This window comes from Ursus americanus, chromosome 14, assembly GCF_024610735.1.
Source record: "Ursus americanus isolate L20-20 chromosome 14, mUrsAme1.1.p, whole genome shotgun sequence".
Taxonomy (NCBI): Eukaryota; Metazoa; Chordata; class Mammalia; order Carnivora; family Ursidae; genus Ursus; species Ursus americanus.
Window position 1 is genome coordinate 28,511,393 of NC_142140.1, and position 23,811 is coordinate 28,535,203.

The window sequence follows — 23,811 nt, forward strand, 5'->3', positions numbered from 1 at the left end:
TTTCCAGCTTGCAAAACTGTACCATTCATTATTCCACTTAATTCATTGAACAACCCCTGTGAAGACAGGGCAGAAATGACTACCCTCAGTTACAGATGAAGAAACAGTGCTTCACAGAAAGTTGATGTTAACTTGGCTAAGACTGAACATCCGAGGAAAACTATAAAATCCAGGTGCTCTCATTGCAACCTTAAATACTTCTCTTATACTTGGGTAGAGTTTCTTACTCAAAAAGCAGAATATAGACAAAATCAACTTAACATCATTATATGACCTTAATGCTTGAATAGTCTTTGATATTTAGTACAATGTAGAGAACAACAATGGACCATGGAATGTTCTCAAAAGAAGACATATATAATAAAAATAACAGATTTGGGTTTCTACTCTAGCTTCTTAATTTACTTGCCTGTGAGACCTCAGACAAACAAGCCTATTTCAATGTATCAGCTTCTTCATGTACAAAATCAAGTATTTATTTACCTTTGGTGGTATGGAGGTCAAACGACTCATTGTGGTGTACAGAATGGAGTAGCATCATGCCTCCACTTTATCCGTGCTCAGCAAATCACTATCATCATCATCATCATCATCATCATCATCATCATCATCATCACTATCACCACCACCATCATAATTTAAGGTTAACATTTGCCAGACACCTTAAAATTTCTAATAAGACTGTGATTCCACTCAATCTTCTGGAAGGATCCTACCCCTTACAGAAAATCAGATCTCCTCTATCATCCATTACATCATCCCTATTTCCCAAATGACATGATGCTGGTCTCCACAACAAACCGAACCACCACACCCCAGAGGGAGTCTGGAGATAGGACACTGAAGGATAAATTCCCAGAGAGGAAAGCTAAGTCAGAAAAACTAGCTGCAGTATAGGTCAAAGGTTAAACAGAGCTGAATTACTTGAGCCATCAAGAATAAGGTGACACTTCTATTCTGAAGGGTAAAATCAGGTGGCCCAATCAGGATACTTTCTAGGAAAAGTCAGGCACCCAAGTGGATGAAAGAAGGATGGGCAGATTCCTTTGAAGGACTTCCTTTCTTACAGTGAATTATTTTTCTTACACTGTGAATTCTTACCGATTCAGGCAGCCTCTTACAAATGTGTTGCCTTTAGGTTTGGACAGCTTTAGACATCATGCATTTACATTGAGAAAAATCCACTCAATGAGGTGCAGATTAAAAGAGTTTAATACTTAGGTGAATTGCTTTGGGTACAATGTTACGAATGCAAGAAAGAAAACTCCACACAAGTATATTCAGAAAATACACTTCAGTTTCCTTTTCAAACTCAGGCCCTCAAATTAAGAAGGTTCACAGAAGTTTTTCTTACTCCACAGCCCACGAGCAGGGGTGGCACTGTTTAATGCATCACCTGGATAGTGTGTGATACAAAATACTTTAAGACCTCTTCAAGGGCACTGTCATTTACGACCGGGTGAGGAAATTCATTTTCAGAAAATGTCTTTGAGTCATGGCTCCACCCAGCAGGATAATAAAATGTCTCATAAAGAGAACAGTAGCAGAAGTCTGAAATATCAATTTTCCTTGCTTTTTCTCTCAAGGTGTAGTCTACTGAATTAAGTTAACTTTTGAAGCTATCTGAAATATGAAGAGTAAGAAGTGGATGGAGTTTTTTTTTGCTGAGTGAACTGGACTTTAAATCACTTTGTTGTTATTGTTGACGAGACGAATTGGGGCAGAAGCTGGAAAACTGTTTCCCAAAACCATCTTTGGGAGGTGTTGGGGTCGCTACTAAATGTTGTCGGTAGCTCACTGGCTTTCTGTATCTGCTCTCAAAAGCCATACCCAGAGTCTTCCCTCTAGCATCACCGTGTTCTCCCTAATAAAGCAAATCTCAGTCATGCTTACTTTGTGTATTGGTCTTCCTCCTGAAGAATCAGGAAGGAAAAGATCAGGAAAATCTGGCAATAGAGAGATCTATGAACTTCCACACAGCCTTTACCAGCATCCCTGATTATTTACATTTTATCCCATTTGCATCCTCTCTCTCTCTCTCTCTCTGCGCACAGAGATACAGAATTTCTTTTTATGAATCACCGCGTAGTAAGTGGGAGAAAATATGCCCCTTTACCGCTAAATACTTGAGTGTATAATTTCTAAGAATCAGGACAGTCTCTTATATAAGCACAGTATAATTATTCAAATTAGCAAATTTCACATTGATACAATACTATTATCTCATTCACAATCCATTTCGAATTTTGGCAAATGCCCAAATAAAGTCCATTACAGTCATTATTCTGGTTCTTAGTCCAGGAATACAACTTAGGATCAAACTCTGCATTTCAGTGTTACGTCTCTTTATACCGACCCCTCCTGCCCCCATTCTCATCTGGGACAGTTACTCAGTTTTTCTTTATTTGACCAGTGTGAAGTGTGCAGGTCAGCTGTTAGGTAGAATCAGGGTCTGTCTCACGGTTTCTCACGATCGGATTCAGGTGACGCATTTGGGGCAGGTTTCTACAGAATGCCATTGCCTTCTGGGCGCACCATATCGGGAAGTGCATCCTGTGGATTTCTCCCAATATAAGGGGCGCTTAACTTGATCATATGTTAAGTTGCTGTCTGGCAGGCTTCTCCACCATAAAATCATTAATTTTCCTTTTATAATTAGAAAGTACTCTGTAGGGAGCTACTTGAGATTACATAAATACATTGTTTGTCATCTAATGTTCATCCGTTAGTATCCACTGAAGGTTTTCTGACTGCACTATCCCTTCCATATGCATGAATGGATTCTAGTGTAAGCAATAGCTTTCCCTTCTTCACAGTTTATTTATTCATTCATTCATTTATTTAAACCACATGAACTCATTTATGTTGTTTCATTCAATGGGTTATAATCCATTACCATTATTTATTTTAATGTACAAACTGTCTCACTAGGAGACCTTTTGCACAGTAGGAAACCCTCCAAATGGATTCCTCTGTCATTTTGCTAGGTCCCCATCATTTTATACTTTTTAGCATCTCCTTATTAGCTGACACAGATGTTCTAGACTCATCTTGTATTTTTCCTGCTCCAGCCTTAACACTGGTCAAAACTCGGGTGAGTTCTGGTTCCTTTTAACAAGGAATGGTATTTAAAGACATTATATCCTTAAATCAGTATTTTCCAAACATGTTTGAGATTAGAACATTTGGTTCTTCAAGAAAATTATACTGCTTAAGGCTCAGTGACTCTATTCCAACCAGAACCTTCCTTGCAAGGGAAGGAAAGCTGGACCAACTTTGTATAAATGGATGTCGCTCTACCACGCCGAGCGCCATGAGACATGGAAGTCTCCTCAATCACCGATCTCCTTCAAAGTCATGAACAAGCCTCACAGACCTGGGTGGATCATTTGATTCTACCTTGTGGAATGGCTGGACTGGAAAAACATCCAGCATTTCTCTAGCCAGATCAGGGTGATAGACAAGATAGAGTATCACATGGCCTAACCTGACATTTGTAAAATAGAATTTTACAAAGAGAAAAAGCCCTACCAGTGACCAGGAGGCATATGCCAAAATATAGATATGGGAAGTGCCTGAATGAATAGCAACACCTGGAAGTAATGGGAGCGGGATGAAATGGATAGTGCGAGCACAAGGTTGACAAGGTCAATGCTCTATTGTTTGAAGGGTACTAGCATGATGCATACAGAGTCACAACAAAATGCCCACTTACTTCCCCTTTCTCTTGCCTTGAGCCATTTTCCCCCCTCGTACTTAAAATGACTCTAGGTGCAATTTGATATAAAAACTATCTTTATGCCTGGTTTCCAACTTGAATCACTAGTGTTAAGCTGAATGAACGCAAAGCAACAAATCTGAAAACTAGACCTTCTACATTTTTATTAATGTTATTTTCCAGACATCTAGGGAGTGCTTACTGTATGCAAGGTACTGTATTATCATTCATGAATACTCACTGAGGTAGGTACCACCGTGATCCTCATTTTATAGCCAAAGAAATCCAGGATTTCCAAAATTTACAAAGCAGTTAAGGAATGGTAGGGGGGGACTGTCATAGGAACTTAATCTTTCCAATCCTAGAGTTCAGGTCTTAATTACTGGGCTTCCCTATAATGGACAAGTGTATTTGCTTACTACCCATTACGTATAAGGTACTATGACAGACGAAGACACAGTTTGTGCTTAGAAAGATTGAAATATCAATAAAGAGGGACAGCTGGGTGGCTCAGCTAGTTAAGCATCTGCCTTTGGCTCAGGTCATGATCCCAGGACTCATGAGTCCCGAATTGGGCTCCTTGCTTGGCGGGGAGTCTGCTTCCTCTCCTCCCTATGCCCCTCCCCCTCTGCTCGTGCTCTGTCTCTGTCAAATAAATAAAATCTTCAAAACAAAAAAAAAAAGAAAAGAAATATCAACAATGAGAGAAGGCTAATTCTTTTTTTTTGAATGCCAAAGTTAGAGTTGTAGGTAAATGTACCAGAAAAAAAATACGGCAATGAATGGCTCTTGGACAAGTGAGGCATATAGTAAATGAATGCTAAAATAATGTGGGTGATGGGTTAGAAAGGACATTTCCTTGAAGGTGGACTTTCTATCATCTTATGTTACAGTTATGCAGCTCTCACATCTCCATGATAATGGAGGCAAGAGGCAATGACCCCAACATGAGTGGAAAAATCCAACAGTGACTTCTTTGGTGATTTAGAAAACTCTACATTTTAATTTCAAACAACTGGTATTTCTACAACATGCATCCCCCACATACCTACATGCCCAAGCAAAAAAATGATAACTTAAGTAAGGAAAGAGCATGCAGATAGTTCAGAGGAAAGGCAATCTGCTGAAACGTGCCCTAGACATTTCCAGATACTGTTGGTCATCTTCAGTGGAGTGGAAGTACACACACAGGAACAGCTACAGGAGAAGAACAGACGGAGAGGAAACGTAAACGGGACAAGATAAAGACGGTAACAGGAAAGGCAACAGCGAAATTAAAAACGACAGGAGGTGGCAGCTAGCAGGACCAAGGAGGTGAAATGTACTTTTCTGATCATGCTCGGCACCAACCTGGAGTAGGCCAGCTGAGAACACGGTGGAGGACTAGAGACACGTGCCCAAGTATCAAAGCGTGCAGTAAAGGAAAGCAAAATTCCACACGCAGTTAATGATCTGCTGGGTCCACTTGCTGGATCACTTGGAGAGGATGATGTCAGAATTGAAACTGTTGCATAATAACTTCTTAATCTAACTTGATTTGTAGAGTGTGCTGTACCTTAACTGCCACGAAGCCAGGTCATACTCAACACCGCACGCCCTACTTCTTTATCCTGCCATTGCCATCAGACAGGAAGATCGATGCAGGCAGGAAGGACATCTGCTGAGTCAAAGCTAGGTCTTTAAGAGCACTGTTCATTGTAAACTGCAGTAATTTGTTTTTGGCGTGAATAACACAGGTGGGGCTCTGGGTGGCTGGAAGCAAGGACAAATGATAAATCCAGAAACAATATAATGAGTTTCTTCCTATATATAGGAATAACTAACTAAATGAGTAGCAAGGAGGGACCAGAATACCAAGAGAATGAATAGATTTAAATCACTGGAAGATTTTCTCAGGGAAGTGCAAATATACGCCACAATCACTTGGAAACGCTAAGTGGTCCCAGGTATGGTTCTGCTAGAGATTATATTACTTTCTCTTCAATCAAAAGAAATTCAAACCATTTTCTACCCAAGTAAGTAGCCTGAAATTCTGATACTTTAACAAAAGAAAATCTAGTCATGTAAATTATGGAAAGCATGATAAATACGTGCTATATATAGTATATAGAAGTAGAGAAACACAAACACTCTGAATTCAGAACCATTATAGGGGCATTTTGTTTTCTATCAATGAACAGTTTTTACCCCCAATTACTTTTTAAAAGGGTCATTATTATATTTTTACCCTCGTGATTGTTAATTTTATATGTCAATTTGTCTAGGCTGTGTTGCCCAGCTGTTTGGTTAAACATTATAGATGTTGCTATAAAGGTATTTTTTAGATGTGATTAATATTTAAATCTGTAGACTCTGCATTAAGCAGATTACCCTCCATAATGCGGTGGGTCTCATCCAATCAGGTGAAAGTATGAAGTGTCCCTAAGAGGAAGGAACTGTTTCTGCAGGTTCTAACACAGAAATGCTGCCTGGGTTTCTGGCCTTTAGACTTAAGAAAACAAAATCAACTCTTGTTGGAATTTCCAGCCTGTTCTGCACATTTTGGACTTGACTGCCCCCACAACTGAATGAGACACGTACCCTCAAAGGTCAGGACCGATTTTAAGCATCTACGTAAATACAGGTATATGTGACTATGTATCACATTCTAAATCCATTCTGCGAACCAGTCACTTTTGCAGCTTCCTTAAGCTCTGAGCTCTAGCATCTTCATTCAGTTCTAACAGGGCTCTCCCCTGGAGAATAGAGCCCCTGTTAAAACATAGTCCACACTCTTGTGGCTTACAGCAAGGTGGCCATGAAGTTGGCGGACAACATGACCATGGATGACATAAATGGAGATCCAAGAGCTTGGGCTCTGAAGTCAGACCTGACTCAAATACTGAAGACACTTGAGAGCTCCAAGGCTCAGTGTCCCCTTCTGTCCAACAGGGGTATTACTTACCCCATCACATCCATTAAGCACATGCTTTGGTAAAGTAAGAACACATTAAGCACCTCCCATGTTTTATTATTACATATCTTTATTACTTTACGCCCAGAAGGAATATATGAATTAAGGTGAAGATGAATTGTTTCCACAGGCCAGCCAACAACCCAGTGAGTCATGCCATAAGGTACAGCAAAGAAATGTGTGTGTAGGCTTCACCCAGCCTTCACTGGAAGACTATTTCTAGAAGAACTGTGCTCCAAAGAACAGCAGGTGTTCAGCACCTTTGTAGGCAAGATAGCATTTAAATAAACATTCTGAAACATTTGCTTTATACAATATCATTAATCACGGAGTACGCTAATCCTTAATTATTTCCTTTTTTTTTTTTCCCCTTACTTTCCCTGTAACATGGAATTATCTTCAACTACTTTACAGCAGGAATCCCCATTTCTGGAGCAGAAGAATGCAAAGTGCACACTAGGGCTATGACTCATATACACTGAGGTGCTGGGATGATTTCTGGGATTCCTTTAAAAAGTCTCTGTGTGTTACCTGTTTGTGCCATTCTAAATCTATTCATCAGTTGATCTTTAGAATTTCTGGTTCAATGATGCATCTGATTAGTCACATAAATATTTAACCTTTGTATTTTGCCTTTGGTAAGGAACTATTCAGGCTCTGGCTTACAGTATTAAATTGAGTTTTTCAGGGATTTACTACGCCTGATACACGAGTTATTTCTTACAGTTCAGCCTAAGTTCGGACACAAAGGAGGTGGGTTCAACATCTGCCTGTATGCTGGCCAGCTACCCTTTCCATGTCCTCAGGAAAGGGAGAGGTAAGCTACAGCTCTCCCACCGAATTAGCTGTGTGACCCGGCGGAAATCAGTCACCCTCTCTGAGTCTTAAGATCCCCATGAGTAAACGGAGGATAAGACATGCACCACTGGATTACAGTGAGCATTAAACAAAACAAGTCAAGGAAAGCACCTCCCACAACGTCTGCCATCCTGTAGACCCCAAATGATTCACACGTCTTTAACAATTAGTTAACAGGAAAAAAAACTGGAAAGAAGTTAGTGAAAGGATTATTTGCAATCACCCCAAACTGGAAACCAAACACTAATCATTAATGGAACTGATAAACAAATTGTGAGAGTCACACTGTGGAATATGCACTATAATTACGGGTAACAATATAGACGTATCTCACAAACAATGCTGAGCCAAATAAGGCAGAAGGAAGGAAGGAAGGAAGGAAGGAAGGAAGGAAGGAAGGAAGGAAGGAAGGAAGGAAGGAAGGAAGGAAGGAAGGAAGAAAGAAAGAAAGAAAGAAAGAAAGAAAGAAAGAAAGAAAGAAAGAAAGGAAGAAAGGAAGAAAGGAAGAAAAAAGAATTAAAATTAGAAAAGAAAAAAAAAAGAAGTTCACCGTGTGATTCTATTGAAATGGAAGTACAAAAAGTAGGAAAAATTCATGCAGTTAGAAGCCCACACAGTGGTTACCCATGGGGGCAGTAAGTGGAAAAGGGTTTGGGGGGCTGCTAATGAGTGCTCTTTCTTGATCTCAGGGATGGTTTTCATACAAGAGTATGAAGATTCATTAACCTGTATTATTATTATTTGTTCATTTTCCTCTTTGTATATGATATTTCAATACCAAATAAAATTCAGGAAATGCTGTGCTTTTGAAACTGGGATAAACAAAAGCATAATGCCACCTAATAAGGAGAGCAGGGAGGAGTTTGCATCCCTGTGTGGGACCCATTCTCCCTCATGGAGGCCACTCCAAATCTGAGGGTGAGGCTAAAGGTAATGTATCTGCTGGACAGAGCAAGTTAAGGGGACCTTCCCTGAGCGTGCAGAATCAGGCCAGCCTAGGACCGCCTAACAACTGCCTGCACCAAGCATCACTTCTTCCCCACCCGTTCCCTCAAGGCAGACATGACCGAGGAAGCCCAGAGGTAGCATGTCCATAAAACATTCCAAGAGCCACTTAAATGTTTCAATTCGTATAATACTTTACATCAATTAATTCTTTTCATCCTTACCATTATTTTTTGCGGTACTAGGTCTTGTCTGAATAGTAATAAAGCTGGGATTCAAACCCAAGCACGTGATTGCAGAACCCACACATTTAAAATTCTCTCTATAAAACATCTGGATCAGAATTCCCACTAGCAATAAGGAGTACCTAAGAGTTATCTCCAGGATCCTCGCACAAAGATTCCAGAGAAGTGGTTCTCAACCATGGGTGACTTTGGACTCCAGGGGACATGGCCGTGGCTAGAGTCATGCTGGGTTTCAGTACCGGAAGGGGTCCTACAAGCATTTAGTGGATACAGGCCAGGCATGTTGCTATACACCCTACAATGCATAGGACAGCCCCGGAAAGCAAAGAATTATCCTGCCCAAAATGTCAATAGTGCTGAGGTGTAGACACCTTGTCTATACTCACTGTCACATGAAACCTGGCCAATGGAATTGGTAAAGCATTTTGTTTTTCTTTCTTCCCTCTTCCCACTACTACTGATCTCTAAAGGGGGAAAAAACAAGTCCATTGTCATGGGGCGCAAAGACTGGGAGAGCAGTTTTACCCCTATGCATAAACCAGTAAGTTCAAACCACTTTCACCTATTCTTGGAGTTACTGTAATAACTTTCTTTTCTATTAAAACAACCTTCCCTTGCCTGCGTAACTACATTACACATGAGGCTGATTCTGAAATGCAGTGGAGCTTAACACCTTGGACGCCGTGGAGGGGGAGGCGACGCCTAGGTGCATCTGGAACTCATTTGTATTTCAAAAACACGAAAATAACCACCACAGTGTTTGTGCTCTTTGTAATATGAAACTTTTTAGAAATTGCTTTGTACTTGGTAGTAACAGCCACATGATTCACCATGAAATGAAGTCTGGAAAATCATTTTGGATAAATGGACCTATAAATTCAATAGAATTTCCATGACAACATAGACTGCAGCACTCAACCACAAATAAAAGGTTATAAATCATTCAAAACCAACTAGGAATCAGCAATACGGCTCTCGTTTTGAAATATAAGAAACCTGAAATATAGTTTATTTGTTACTTACTCACCCAAAGTTCCCATTATAGTTCTTTCCTCACTTTCTGATACTGTATTTTCTACCCTGTAATAGTTGTTGGGAAAATGATTATGCAAAGAATTTGCAATTAAGCTAAATAAAATTAACACAGGTATAGCGCTGGTGGTATTCCTCCCTTTCTCCTAGCCAGAACCCTGCAAGAAAGCTCACGCACAAAGAAAAGTTATGCAGTTTTATCCAGAAAACTGCAATTTGCCCTACATAGCTAATGCCACCAGATCAGGATATCTGTAAGAAAAAGGTTCGTGCAAAACATTTCTGAGAACACACACGCAAGACAACCTGGATGCTTCCTTAATGCTTCGGAGTTCTATAAATAAAAATCAAATCCTCTAGTGTTTTGGGGACAATCCTCACATTGAAGGATTTTTTTAGATTAGCTGGGTCAATCCAGTTAGAACATCTGTTTTATTAAACAGCTCTCTGTTCCTCGGGTTACCTGTTTAACTCTGATGGAGAGTCCCTTCTGATGGACTCTCCTGGATACAGGATGCTGGGACCTCTCCCCGTGGGAGATGCCGGCCCCAGGACCAAGCACGTAGCAGGCAGTCACGCAATGACTGTGGAGTAAGTGAAAGGACATTATTTCTGACACTGGAGGAAATGCACTGCACTGCTCCATTCACAGCCTCTCCGAACCCTGAGTCTCCCCAATACCCAGCACCTTTGGGGAGATGACTGGTAGAGCAGGGAAAACAAATTTATGGAGCTATGGCTTTGGCTTCCAGAAGGGCTGCCTGAAATGCGGCCAAAAGATGGATATGTGTGCACTGGACAGTGTCTTTCATTTTCCATCAGATGAACTCTGCCGGTTTCATCTGCTACCATGTGCTGATAACTTCAAGATACATTTTCAGCCCTGATTTCACATGGTCTACGGCTTTGTCAAAATCTTCAAGGGCTCTGCAAGCTAGAAAGGTTAAGAATCAGGGCTAGGGGAAAAAAAAAAATTGAACATGCCCTCCATGAGCACAAAATCCTTTCCCTAGGACAGATACCTAGAAGCAGTTCAAACCATCCTCTGAAAATTGTACACACCTTTTAGATTCTAGTCAACAAGGTGCGAGAATACCAATCTTCCTACACCACTGCTAACACTGGATTTATGAATCCTTCTTATTTTTTATTTTTTATACATTGGATGAACACATCTGTTCTTATTTTTAATTTTCTCAATAACTAATAAGAATAAGGATCTTTACTCATTTTTTCTAATGATTTTCCTTTTTACCATTTAGGAAGGCTCTTTAATAAGAAAATTATGACTTTGCCACAAGTGTTGCAAATACAAAGGCAAACATATTTGCACCACCATTTTTGGTATCAGGGGAGTAAAACGGATATGCATAGTAAATAGGAGAAGTGGTAAAATGAACTCTGGAGGGGAGAACAGAAGTTGACCAATAGGCAATGACACTGAACGTCCTCAAAGATATATTGTTAACGGAGAAAGTCAAGATGCAAAATAAATAACATTTGACTTAAAAAACACCATAAATCAAAATACTTTTCTTGTGTATGTATCTGCACAGACGTACAGAATCAGGAAAGTGAGGGGGGGGGCAAGGCTCTGGAAAATAACACAAACCAATAACCGCGGTTTTCTCTAGGGAGGGGGCTCGGATTGGTTTGGGGCCAAGAAAGATGGTTTGTTTCATCACAACTGTTTAATATACTTGGTGGCTCTAATTAATCGCACATCCAGGGGGAAAGTCTTTTTTAAAATGAGAGAGAGGGGAAAAAAAAGAAAAATTGAAAAGGAAAAGAACAAAACCAAAATCCCCACCACTGCTGCAGAGGAAGAAGGTGAAGCTAATGGATCAGTCTGGGGACCCAACTCAAAAAACCAGCCTTATCAGCAAAGTGCTCCAAAGGAATGAATCTATCAGCCCCTAGTGACAGACAGCACAACATCACACAGGCTGTGATCCTGCTTTATCCCTGATATCACTTTGCCACGATTCACTCCTCATTTATTTCTGCCTGCAATGAAACATACAACCATTCAAGCTAACACTCCAAAACAGAGAGGGGGAAAAAAGAAAGAAAAAAATGGAACTCTGGTTTCTGATCCACACTATTCAATCTAGTCACTCTGTTGAAAAACAGATTTATGGAGATGAATAGCTTCCCACCTACTTAGCCATAAAATTATAGTGTGCACCTAGTAAACACAAAATACCAATTCTCTCAGACCACATCTTTGGTCAGAAAGACACCAGCAAATTAGGGAGCAAAACAAGGTTGCCCAAAGCCAGGCGGAGTACCAGCTTTGCTGATGTACTTTTTGGGTACGACCTGGAAGGGATGATTTTGGGAGAGGCTTTTTTTTTTTTTTGGATGATTTTTGGGAGAGGTTGACAGCCTTAGTGGCGAAGACAGAGCTCAGAGCTCTGCCACCAACATCACAGTGATTATAGACCAAAATATTCTTGGCTGACTGATCTTCCTTTCTATGAATTCCCCAGAATACAATTTTAGATGAGTTTGGAAAGAATCCTGCTGTTAACACCTGTATTTCAGCACCCAGATTCTACCATTAACATTTTAATACACTTGCTTTATCAAGCAACCGTCCATTCCTCTATCCATCCATTTAGTCAGGTACACGTTTTCGAGGCAAAAACCCACCGTCATTCTCCAACAGTCAGCCATTGTCAAACTAGTAACCTCAACATTAAGAGAAAGCCAAGCAATATATTCCAAGCTTTGGGTCCAAGCCAGAGGACGCCTTGCTGGTTTGCAAGGGGGTTAATAATGCTATTAATGAGAACATCTTGAGATTCTGATAGCTACATCTCAGCAGGGAACTGTTAATAATTAGGAATAAAGACAGAGTTTAAGGGAGGGGATAAAAACAACAAAATATCAAAGCCATGGTTTTATGAAGCCAAGAATCTACAGGAGACAGTGTCAGCCAATAATGTTATTGGTTGGCTCCATTCATGTCCCTGGTTAGCGGACATTAGAACACATCCAGACAGACTATACGTTAAATGTAACTGTGCTCACACACTTGTTTGTTTTCCTTGTCTTGAACCTCTAACATGTAATGGAACAGTGAACACACTCAGAAGTCTACCCAGGAAACCTGGTCCATTATCTCCAGAGCCATGCTCACAGAAACCCTAGCCCAAAATCTTCGCGAAGAAGGTGTTCTAAATCAAGAGCAGCTGAAGTCGCTGTCTCGTCTGCGATTTAGACAGTGTCACAGATGTTACGAGGGAGATGCATGGAGTTCAAGAAGTATTATTTATGATATCAAGATACTGTAGACAAGTTCACTGTCAATCAGTGGGAGAATGACTAAATCAGGATGCATCCAAGCTATGGAATATTATGCAGCTACTAAAATGAATGATGTCAATTCTGTATCTGATACGCAAGGACGCCCACGATATATTATTGAGTTAAACAGGCAACTTATGGTACATCGATTGTCTCATTTTTCAAGTAAAGGGAAACAAATACCAAAACATACACAGGGATGGAAAAAATCCTGGAACAATCTATGAGAAATTTAATTGTGGTTACCTCTGAGAACTGAAAATGTAGGTAAGTACAAAACAGTGGCTTCCATTCTGACTCTGTGTTCAGTACTATTTAAAGATTTGTCAATGAGAATTTCTTCTGTAGATATTTGAAATAATAAGTAAAAGACAACAACCACAAAGAAAGACTAAAGAGGAAACCAAACAGCACACGGATGGCAAGATTTATCAAACTTTACAAAGTACTGACATACATACAGAATAGGGCCCATCATAAGTGCACTCACGGGCAATCCTGACCACATTTCAGAGGAAGCACCCCCGTGTAAACCTTCTGGCCCTCCAGAAACCTTGTGTGCTCCCACTGGGTCACCACCTGCAACCAAGAGTAACCATGTCCTGACTTCCAACAGCAGACATTCATTTTTCCGAATTTCCTTTTAAGGGCATTCTATGCATGAGATTCTATGATGCTTTAAAGTTAATCCTCTCAGATCAGGCAAAGTCTGTATTTTTACAAGGCTGACAACTGTGAGATCAGTCAGTGCTTGTTTTATGGATGACGGGAGTTGGGTGGAATGGTAACAGAGTCTTCAGAGGCAACTTTTAGTAGATCCATTTTGAAGACGACTGCCCATAGGTGGATGGCATGAGGTCTGAGGAACAAGAATTTGAGAGCCTCCCACTCCAAAAAATCAGAAACTATACTTCACAAAAGGAAGGGGATTTTATCTGTGTGGCCTCACTGTGAGAGGTACTGCTGTCACCCCATTTTAAAGGCTGGGAACGGGAGATTTAGAAAAGTGAAGGGATTGCTTCAGGAACAGCCAGTGAGCAGCTGGGGACCCAGACTTGCTCCTCCTCAACAGATCAGATACCTGGGGATGTGGTATACCCCATGGGGCATCAGACGACTAATCCTGGAGGATTATTCACTTTGGCCCATCAAGAGTGGAGCCCCTTTGGTGCGATGATCACTCATGGCCAAAGGGCAAGACACACCCAGCAGACAGCATAATGCAGTTTGGAGCAGGAATGAGCCTTTGCCTTGAGATCAGAGCTCAACTTCAGAGGGTCCTATCACAGGGATTCTGCTTTCTTTCTTCAGGGTCCCTGGACCTAGTTTGTCTTAATAACAGTTTGGACTAGAATTCAAACTCTCTCCAATCTGCTAGATGCTTTCAGTAACTCTGCAATCAACTTGGTCACTACCCCCTACGAGGCACCAACGGTACCTGGGCATGGACTGCAGCCCAGTATAGACACCTTGCCCACAGACTCAGCACACAAACTTCCCAGGGCCATAAATGCAGGGCAAGAACAAGGACCAGCAGAATCTATTGGAGATATTACTTGGATACAATGTGGGAGAGGAGGCAGGCTTTAGAATAAAAAACAGACACATCTAAACTGAACACCCAAACATCACTGTGCTGTCAAGCTCCCTTCCCACCCTAAGGCAACTTCTGCTCACTTCCAAAGTTACTAAAGGAGAGGTCAGGAATGGAGTCCTTCTACACAGGGCACAGAAAGACGCATAGCTAATGGGAAGAACGATGGCCAGGTAAGCACAATTTTCTGTGCTGCTTTCTGAACTGCACAGAGAAAGGCTGGATCAATGAAGATCTGCATGCTAGGAGAAACACATCTGCACATTCACTGTGAGCTTTCCAAAGGGGTCATGGGTAGGGTTTATATTTTTATTCAGAGTATTGTATTCCATCTTAACATAGCCCTATGTCCTGGGCTAAAGGTTGGAGTATTGGGCTTTATTATTTCTTCAAATGCCTACACCTCAAGTATTTTTAACATGCTGGCTCAATAATTCCTTCCCACAGATCCCCCCACGTGATCGTCTATTTGTGCCTCACGGAGATGCCCTGTTTTTCGTTCCTAGTCTGGGTGTACGGGGTGGTGTGGAACACAGAGCTCTCTGAGTTTTCTGTGTCTTAAACAGCACATGAGGACCCCTTGGGAGTTCTCAGGCATTACCCTTCTGGAATGTTAACTGCAGAGCAGATGGATTTTTTTTTCTTTTTTGAAAAGCATCCTATTGGGCTTTTCCAGGCCATCAACACAGTGGCTCTCGAAGCCGCAAACCTGTCCGGGTACGGCTTTGGCGGAGCTATCTTTGTTAGTTGGCATTCCTTGCAGGAGAGCGCTGAGTTCATTCTCCAGTTTTGTAAGCTGTTACCAGGGTACACAACCACTGTAATGGTTGGGGCCAAGAGAAAATGCACCGGCTGATGGAGAGGCCTGATAACATCTAGGGTATAACACCCAGCACATCTTGGGAAATGGTGTCCTGTGGGTGTCCCAGCAAAGTGACCCACAAAGAAGCATTTCTCTGAAAAGAAGAGCAATACTCCATCTTCTTGAGCAGTAGAAAACAGTGTGGACTGTAGGTTGAAGGATGTGGGTGAGCCTTAGGTCAGAATTTCCTGACGATTTGCTCCAGTGTCCGGCTGAGAATGACCACGGCTTCTTACCATAAGGACCAGGGTAAAAGACCTCACAAATGTCCTGCAGGTGTAACCAGGGTAAACCCCTCCCTTTCCCTAAGACAGAAGGCCCATTAAAGCCCTGATCTCGGGGTGCCTGGGTGGCGCAGTCGTTAAGCGTTTGCCTTCGGCTCAGGGCGTGATCCTGGCGTTCTGGGATCAAGCCCCACATCGGGCTCCTCCACTGGGAGGCTGCTTCTTCTTCTCCCACTCCCCCTGCTTGTGTTCCCTCTCTCGCTGGCTGTCTCTGTCTAATAAATAAACAAATAAATCTTTAAAAAAAAAAAAAAAAAGAAAGAAAAAGAAAAACCTGATCTCAATGGCAGGTATCTCCGAAAGTAGAAACACTAACTTCTGGTCTGCCATTAGTCATTTGCTTTTTTCTGGAAACATGGATAACCCCTTAACGTTCAAATAAAAGATCTTTCCATGGGGCTCCTGGGTGGCTCAGTCTTTAAGCATCTGGCTTCGGCTCAGGTCATGATCCCAGGGTCATAGGACTGAGCCCTGCACTGGGCTCCCTGCTCAGAGGGAAGTCTGGTTCTCCCTCTCCCATTCCCCCTGCTTGTGTTCCTTCTCTCGCTGTCTCTATGTCAAATAAATAAATAAAATCTTTTTTAAAAATTAAAAAAAACCCAAAACATCTTTCCTATTATCTCACATTTATTCCAAAACCACTACCTTGCTTTGAAAAAAAAAAAAAAAAAAAAAAAGAAATGACATTGTTCTGAGAGCACACAACGTGCTTTGGGTCTTTACCTCTCTTTACCTCTATTGTCCTCCTTCTCCTGCCCACAGACACCATGAAGCTTCAGGTAAATTCAGCAAGGATGGCTTGTCTTCCTCCCTCTCTCCACTGGCAACCACCTAAATAAACATGAAGTCTAGGCAGAGCAAAGCAAGCGCCAGGCCACATGCTACTCCTCCCTCTCGAAACCAGGGATTCTCAAACGGAGGTGATGTCGCTCCTCAGGAAACATTTGGCAACGTCTGCAGACATTTCAGGTGTCACAACTGTGGCAGGGGTGCCATCGGCATATAGGTAGAGGCTTAGGATGCTTGTAAACACCCTACAATGCACATGACCCAACAAAGAATGATCCAGCCCAAAATGTCATTGTCAAGGTTGAGATGCTCTGTTCTCTTTAGACTAACAGGCAATGTGACTCATTTGTTCTTTGCACACAGAACGAAGCACTTAACATATCTGAGTGGAGATCAAAGCCCTCCAAGTCCATGAGAACTGGATTTAACACTTCTTACCAGGACACATTCCCAGGTCAATCCTGTCTGGACAAGATGTTCATACCATGATGTTTGCTAACTGACTGCTGAATTCAGAAGTGCACGATGTATTTGGATATGAATGCATTTCCCAAATGTTTGAGGCACAGTTGCTAGAGCCTTGGGCTATGGAGTCACATGGACTTGAATGTGAATTCTATCTCTTCTGGTTTCTAGCTGTGTGAGCTTATACAATGCTATGGTTTGTGTCCCCTGAAAAAGATGCTGAGGGTCTAACCAGGAGGACCCGGGAATGTGACCTGATTTGGAAACAGGGTCTCTGCAAATGATGAAGTTAAGATGAGCTCATTAGAGTGGGCTCTAATGCAATATACTCTGATCTTATAAAAAAGGAGAAATTTGGGCACAAAGACACACACAGTGAGAATGTCATTCGTAGACGAAGGCCAGAGACTGCCAGCAAAGCAGCAGAAGGGGAGAGACTAGCACAGGACAGATTCTCTTTCACAGCTGTCCGAAGACACCAACATGGCCAACATCTTGACCTGGACCTTTCTGCCTCCAGGAATGAAGAACAGAAAATTTCTGTTGTTTTAAGCTCTCTCTTGTTGATGGTACTTGTTAGGGCAGCCCTAGAAGACTAGCACAGGGGACTACACTCTCGGGTTTCTAGAGCTGTTATGTGGTACTAAACAGGGTAGCGTCTAGATCTAAGGCTGCTGCGAGATGCAGGGAGACGCAAAGGGACACCGAGAAGCCGCGCCACCCACACTCCTGCCATTGGATGGGCAAGCAGCAGCCTCCGTCCTGTTAGCCTGCCTCGCCTCAACGACATTAGCCATGATAGCTCTACTTCTGTAGCACCTTCACCCTTTTTTAAAGCACATTTTGCAATTCTAATCCAAAATTTAAAAAGAACGGTGTCATCCTTAAACTGAGTGTAATGCTATAATCACAGTCCTATATTAATTACTCTCTTAAATCTTGCAATGCGGTAAAAGCACGGACTCGATCCCACTAATACTTGAAGCATAATTGGGCCTTAATTACAATATTAACCACAATAGCAATCTGTGATGGGAGTGTATCAATTCAGAACAACCGGAAGCAGGAAAGCCTGAGAGCTAATTCTACCCAGAAAACTCCCACTCATCATCTTCCAAGATTACAGATGCAGTTACCCGCTACGGGAAGTTTTTCCTGACCAGGGAGCCCTCAATCCCCTACCTGCTTCCCCACAGAACCCAGGGGCACGGACCACTTTCTGCTCCCAATATAGGCTATCGTTCGGCCTTTATAACTTGTCAATAAACTTACTTGGCAACATACATGCATCTCCTGTGTAAGTGCCATATATGTAGAAACCACATCTTTTTCATCTCTGAATGCCTTGTCACACGCTGCCACATGCTTAATAAATGAAGGACTACACAGTTCTGTGAAGACTATGACATGTGATTTTTGGGGGGGGCGCCTGGGTGGGGCAGTCGGTTGAGCGTCTGACTCTTGATTTTGGCTCAGGTCAGGATCTCAGGGTCCTGAGATTGAGCCCCCATCCTGTTCCCTGCTCAGCGGGGAGTCTGCTCGAGAGTCTCTCCCCCTCTGCTCTGCCCCCTGCTTACGCACTCACTTGCGCTCTCTGTAAAAATCGATAAAATATTTTTAAAAAGACTACAGTATTATTTTTTAAAGGTTCAAACACAATAGAGATCCCCATTTTTGTTTCCATTTTCATAAACTTGGAAGGATTCAAATATCCCAAAAAGACCTAGGCAGCTGCCCCAATCTCCACTGTTAACTTTGGCTCTTCCTCCCTACACGATCTTGCCTAGCAGACAGGTGACCTCGAGAGACACTCAGAAGAACCACTGACTTTCTTGATTCTCTTCATCGAATTACCACGCTTCTCTCCCGGGAAGGCCAACCCACTGCCAAGGAACAGCAAGCCGGTGGGACCCAGTGATCCTCACAAATGCGTCTGCAGATACTAACACCTTAACAAACAGGTGACAAGTATATTAAAGGCAACTGGAGAGAAAGAAGACCAAAGGAAGGATAGAACTGTAATCCAAAATAGTAGCTAACTCGTAAGAGATGCCTGAGTACTAAAGAAGGCCTGCTGCAAAATTCCGATAGGACTTTTCCTGGTTCAGAGCTATAGATGCCACAGGAGTTTTAGTATCCCTAGAATAATATTCTAATACACTAAGAACTGGGATATCAGCAGTGATTAATTTTGGTCATAAACGGGCAAAAGGGGACAGGAGAGGACCCAAGTCAGCACAGTGATGGCTTTGGGGTGAAGAGAGGTTCCTGAATGGAAAGGGGCCCCAGGGAGACATCAAGGGGGATAGAAATATTCCATATCTTGATCTGGATGGGGGTTACATGGGTGTACATGCCTGTAAAATCCATCAAGCTGTACACTTACTACCTAAAAACTTTACTATTGGCATGCTATACTCAATAGAAAGTTTCAGAACTCCAGCCCCGAATGAACAGCAGGCTTGGCAGAGCTAGGAAGCCAAATTACCTAACCACCAGTTTGAGCCTTCTGACCCTTTAAAAGCCTTGGGAGTGAAAGAGAATCGGAGAGAGAAGGGGTGTCTATATTTTAGTTTACATTTGGATGAGAAGGAATCTCAGAACGGAGACCATTCCCTGAAGACCCGGAAGGCCCTGAATATAACTTTCTGCATACTTTTATCCCCAACACCACAGGTGTGAACCAGATGTCATGCTTATCTTTCCTACAGCAAACAAATCCATGCCTTCAGAATATTAAGCACTAGCTAGAGAAATTTCAAACATATTAAAAGCAAGGCAGTGAAGTTCAAAATACAGATAATCGCTTACAAATTACTGATTTCCTTTGGAGAGTGATTACATTTATAAATATGAATACAGTCTATATTAAACCAAGAAAAATGACACTCAAATATCTGTCAAGAGTTTGATGCACCCTTAGGGAAAAAAAATTTTTTTTTTTTTGAAGCCAGAGAACACGCCCTAGCGCATCCTTTTGTCAGATGGCATTGAAGCTGGAAAAGCAAACGGATTTAAGAGACTCTGATCTGAAGGACAGTTTAAAAATTAATGTGCGGCCTGAGCTGAGCTCCCTGGCTACTCTGGGTATCTCCCTCTTTCCCATCAACAAAGCAATATGCAAATGAATCTGACTGAGCGAAGGCCATTTATTAACATGTAAATACGGATGAGGTTTCCTTACGGCTTAGCTCTAACACTAAATGGCAGTTTATTTTTGATTCTTCTCTTTTGTCTTTTTAAAGTCAAGCAATAAGGAAATGAAAGACTAGCCAAATATACCATCAAAGGGGAGCCAGAGCTCCAAGGATGGTCGTTTATTTCTTTTTTTTTTACAGAGCACTGGTCTCTATATTTTTAAGATCATGGGCCTACCCCACTGGTACAAATTTTTCTGTGCACATGCATTCCCACTCTTTTTGTTCACTGATAAATGATACACCTGTAATCCCGTACTAAATAATACAGCACGTTCATTCTAAAACACACACAAAAGTAGAAATAAAAAATGAATACCGGAGGGTTGAAATAAACATGATTTCAAAATGTAATGCTCATTCTTACATTAATATTTGGTAAATTCACAAAATGTAACTTTAGGTGAGGCTGATGATGGTTAATGACAAGGGACAGAGAAGCACATATCAAATTATCTTGATAACCTATAGTTTCCTTGTCTGAGCCAATTAGAGCCTAATTAATTTTTACCCAGAAGATGGCTGACAGCGAGCATGTTGATGAAGCCATTTATCTATTTTGGGAATGGCGGTTTAGTTACAAACATAATATTAACACATAGATGCACTTATACAGGGATACATAAAATGCAACTGACTACAATATGCTGAAAGCAATTGAAAGCTCATGCATTTTGGCACACCTTTCTTTCCACTGGATATCTGCCACAGAAGACATGACCACCTAGCACATAGACCACGTGAGGGCGCCAGCTGCCATGTATATATCCAATATTAATACAGCTTTCTTTTAAAAAACATAAAAATAACATTCTAGCAAATACTCTTCTCGGAGCCCCAGTGGTTCAAGGGTATGCAGCTCACTTCAGAGAATAATTTTATCATGTATCAGAATTCCCCTGAGTAGCTTAAAAAAATATAGATTCCTAAGCCTAAAATCAGAAATTCCTTTAGGGGTCCTGGAATCTGGAAAGTTTAACTCCAAATCAGGTATTCTATGCCCTTAGCTTTGAGAAATTCCAACTCGGTTTGCATATATGATAGAAAATAATCTGTAAATGACTAATAGAAAGACATTTTTTTCTGCACTTAGAACACTCCTTTCTATCACAGTAGTTAGTTCCTCATCAGGAAGCCTGTGGAGGGGGCACCTGGGTGGCACAGCGGTTAAGCGTCTGCCTTCGGCTCAGGGCATGATCCCGGCGTTATGGGATTGAGCCCCACATCGGGCTCCTCTGCTGGGAGCCTGCTTCTTCCTCTCCCACTACCCCTGCTTGTGTTTCCTCTCTCGCTGGCTGTCTCTATCTCTGTTGAATAAATGAATAAATCTTAAAAAAAAAAAAAAAGAAGGAAGCCTGTGGAAAGAGCACATTTCTGGGCTCCCGTGCCAGAAATTCTGATCTAGCGAGTCCAGAGGAGCTGTGCCCATGGCAGCCAGCTTTGGACACTAGTAGCCTAGTGTGTCTCCAATCCAAACTGGGATCGATTTGGTAGTGAAACTTGCCGCTACCTTCTATACCTTGCTCACAGATGACATGTAATTGTTTGTAGGATTAATGGTCCCAATGGAAAGAACGGCGGCCTGACGTCATAGAGTCAGGACACCCGGAGGTGAGCATGAGTTCTGCCCGAAGTAGCCTTATGTACCGCCTCTGGGACACCTGGAGGTTTGACCCTCACCTCTGACAACCAAGCTGTGGTTTTCTTTGGATAGCGATTCCCTCCCCACTCTTAGAAGAAAAGTTTCCTATGGAGCCTTGGATTGATGGAAATGTGATCCGTTCAGAGGAAGACAAAATTCAATACAAAATTTCCTAGAAGTATTTAAGGAAGAATTCTCTTTTCCATGAGATTTGAACCTAGGACGACATTAGCTGGAGTATAGGCACCCCCAAGAAGACTGCCTGCTTGGGAAGACGAGCCAGACCATAGAGAGAGATACTTTAAAAACATTTTTTAAAAAAGATTTTATTCATTTGTCAGAGAGAGAGAGAGAGAGAGAGCACAAGCAGGGGGAGCAGCAGAGGGAGAGGGAGCCTGATGTGGGGCTCGAACCCAGAACCTTGGGATCATGGACCTGAGCCGAAGGCAGATGCTTAACCCACTGAGCCACTCAGGTGCCCCACAGAGAGAGATTCCTGATAACTTGTCTTTATGGTCATAAACTGATCCTACCCCTGGACTTTGCACTTAAGTGAGCCGCTAAATTCCCAGATTTTTCTTAAGGCTTCTGTAGTTCCCAATCAAAACGATGGTAACACAACTTTGCAAGCCATTATTATCCCCGTTTGTTAATTTTCTTCCGTAAAAAAAAAAAAAATCAAAGCTACCGGGTTGTCTCTCAAGCAGCTGCCAACTCTGTATTTCTATTATTTTCCATACAAGTCAAGAATCACTGTATCTTATTTTTCTTCATATAATAGATTTATTGTGTTTTACCTGTTGTACCTCTTTTAATAATTTCCCTATTTAGATCTTATCCTTCTTCTGATAGTACTGATGTCCACTAAAACACTGAACAAGCTTAATTTTTCAGTCCGTTGTCAGCTTTAAAAAAAACTCCTTGGTGTCAATTTAATCACACATTCAGTTATTTCTAATATTTTCCTACTTTAACACCATTCTTGATGTGTTTCAACGTCCAAGAGAAACAAGATAAATTCTACAGAAAGTCACGTGAAAATTACTTCCCAACACCACTGTACTTCAGCCAACAAATTTTAGCTTTCCTCAGGATTTATCTCAACAGCTCAGGAATATTTTTCTTCTCTGCTTTGAATTCCTTTTGACTTACCATGCAAGCTGAGTACTGCAGAGTTCATAAAGGGTTCTACATCTAAGTTTCCCTAGAAGTTTTCCCATCAACCCGTCATGGTATTGCGAACCCATGCAAGTTCAAGACCAAATTACCTCCTGGCATCTTTCGCTACTTATCTAGCAAAGATAAGCAAAAACCTACAAAACCAGTTGATGATTTTAATGGGCGCAAGACAGTGAAAATCGTGCATATCACTTAGAAACTTACTGAGCAAAGATGCATTTGATCATGTGCAACAGCGAGCATCTTCAAAGTAAACTCATTAAACATGCACTGCCATGTAAATACCTCAAATGGGAAAGACATTTTTTACCAGACTGAGACATTCAAAATTACTTCTGAACAAACTCTTCTCTACCCAGTATATCAAATGACTAAGCACCTCATTAATTTATTTGGAAATGGAGAAATTCTATAAACTAAAATGCATTTTCAAGGCACAAAGAAGCATGCATATGGGCACCTGGGTGGCACAGCTGGACAGACGTCCAACTCTTGGCTTCAGCTCGGGTCATGATCTCAGGATCGTGAGATTGAGGGGGTCGGGCTCCACACTCAGTGTGGAGTCGCCTGGAGTTTCTCTACCTCTCCCATCCCTTCTGCTCGTCCACCCCCACGCACTCCCTCGAAAAATCCAATAAATCTTAAAAAAAAAAAAAGGCATGTATAATCTGGAGCATAGCCTTATAAACGCAAACATGCTGTTCACATTACTGTCTTCCCTCCTTATTCATGGTTT

The 23,811-nt window shown here is 41.7% G+C and overlaps 1 protein-coding gene across 7 annotated transcripts in view; it reads right to left on the reverse strand.

The window, feature by feature from the left end:
• Nucleotides 1-23,811, reverse strand: part of PTPRG (protein tyrosine phosphatase receptor type G) — a 684,348-nt gene that overhangs the window by 208,321 nt on the left and 452,216 nt on the right. The window lies entirely within an intron of this gene.